Source organism: Phytophthora parasitica, assembly GCF_000247585.1.
Source record: "Phytophthora parasitica INRA-310 unplaced genomic scaffold supercont2.212, whole genome shotgun sequence".
Taxonomy (NCBI): domain Eukaryota; phylum Oomycota; class Peronosporomycetes; order Peronosporales; family Peronosporaceae; genus Phytophthora; species Phytophthora nicotianae.
The window spans coordinates 7510-9888 of NW_008649198.1; positions in this window are offsets into that span (position 1 = coordinate 7510).

The following is a 2379-nucleotide window of genomic DNA, read 5'->3' on the forward strand; positions in this document are numbered from 1 at the left end:
GTGTATTAGACTACCAGATACAAACAATAGGATAATACCTTATCGTTCCCACTAATACCAATCTCACTTTTCGTTTTCCCTTTCGTTTCAAACCTTTTCCCACGTGTCCTTCTTCAAGTGTCAAGCGTGTCTCTCAACAGGTCGTGGGTCCCAGCCAAACCTCAAGTGACGACTTCCCTCGACTTTCCGGCTCAAGGAATTACGACGTGTAAAAGACCCGAGTGACTGCATCGCTTGGTGGCAAGCACCTACTCGGTTTCGTCACGAAGAAGGACTACGACGGGTTAAGCAGCGACGAAGATGACGAAGACTCGTCCGACAGCGAGAGGTCCGATACCGAGGATGCACCCAAGACCTCGCCTCCAGTCGAATACAACTCCGAATCCGTCAACTACGAGCCAACCTCTGAAGAAGAAGAAGAATCCGGTAGTGAAGAAGATGCCAAGACCAGCAAGAAGCCCAAGGCACAGTCTCCAATTCGCTCGTTCTCGCAGCGTAAGGTGCAGCGCGGAGTCAAGAAGGAGAAGCGCGTGCCACTGTCGTCCCGCCGTCTTCGTCGCACTGAGGCAGAGACCAAGTCGTTCCTGATAAAGACGATGGACGACACACACATTCGTCTGGTCAAGAACCTCACCACGGCCTATGACATTTTCCAAGCCATCAGCAAGAAGTACGAGGGTGCCGCATTCCATCGCGACCCGTACTACATCCTGCACTTCCTCTTGGAGACCAAGTACGAGGAAGGCAGTGGTGTGAACGAGTTCTTCCTCGTTCTAGAAAACGCGATGAGAGCCGCGTCCAAGGCGACCGAACCGGTCCTCACAGACGGCCAGAAGTCTGTCTACCTGTTCCACTCTATGCCAGCGTCCTGGAAGGACGACCTGCGTATTTGGAAAGGAAACCGGAAGTACATCCGTATGACGAGCTCAAGACGAGCATCGAGGACAAGATCCGCAAAATGGAGGCCGAGACGCGCTACACTCTGGCGAAGGGTACCCCCGAGAGCCGCACTACTAAGGGCGAGCGAGCTCTCACTGCTCCAGCCCAAGCTCCGGCATATCCCGTGTCTTCTGAGCAGGTGTGCAGCTACTGCCAGAAGCCTCGCCACGACATTCGCCAATGCCGCAGCCTACAGAAAGACCTGCGAGATGGCACTGTCAAGGCCGTGACCGTCATGCCTGCGAACTTTGAGTTTCGCGGCGGTAACTCCAACCGGTTCCACCCCTACGAACGACGTAACAGCAATTCGGGGCGTGGCCGCGGGTCTTGGCAGAAAGGCGGGCGAGGTCGGAACAACGGCCGACGTGGCGGCAACAACCGAGACAATACCAGCAAGGGACGCCAGTCTTCTCGCCGTAAAGAAGGTGGCAACGACCAGTCTCGTCGTGAAGACGCTCGCATCGCCGTCGCCACGGTAGTCAAGCCCATGCCGCCGGCCATCAGCCTTACGGCTCAAGCCTCCACTCAAACTGGACTGTTGACTCCGGGTGCACCAGCCATGTCACTCAACATGCCGAGTGGTTCGTTTCCAAGACCGCTGCTACTAGAACCGTCACGGTTGGTGGTCAGTCCGAGATCCCCATTGAAGGCACCAGTGACGTTGTGCTTCAGGTTATGATTCCAAAAGGGTCAACGCCAGCTAAGACTACGTGATGGGCTTTATGCACCCCAACTGCACTACAACCTTCTATCGGTTGCTGCAGCCGTAGAACATGACTTCCGCTTTACGTTCCAGCGAACTGTGTGCACGGTGTAAACCAACCAACGTTTCAATGTCAAGGCGAAGAAGTCATCTACAGCGAAGCTATACCAGTTCAAGGCCACTCCGGTCCAGAAGCAAGAAGCTCACGTGGCCACCCCAGGTAAACACACTGCTATTATGCTCTTGTTAAGTCTTGGTCATCCTAACATTCGTGTCTTGCAGGCAGTTACTAAAGACCAAGCACTCCACGGACTCGACACTAACACCGTAGTTTCCAAAGACAGTTTCTTTTGCTCTGCATGTACCTACGCGAAGTCACACCGCGCTGCATTTCCTTCTAATAAACGTGTTGAACGTGCTTCACAACCTTTGCAAAAAGTCCATTCTGACATCAGTGGGCCACTCCCCGTTCTTAGCCTCAGTGGCTGTCGCTACTCTGTTGTCTTTATTAATGACGTTACGCGCTACATGTTTGCGTACCCTATCAAGGCTCGCAGCCAGCTCTACTCTTGCTACGAAGACTTTAGGATGAAGCCTCAGCAGCAATACGCCATTGTCTAGCGTAGCAAGACTTCATGGCTGCTTTGTACGACTTAGGCTCAGGTACATACCGAATAGCAAGTAGGCGAAGTGGTTGAGTTGTACGGTCTTTATGTTCCTGAATATCTTCCGCTGAT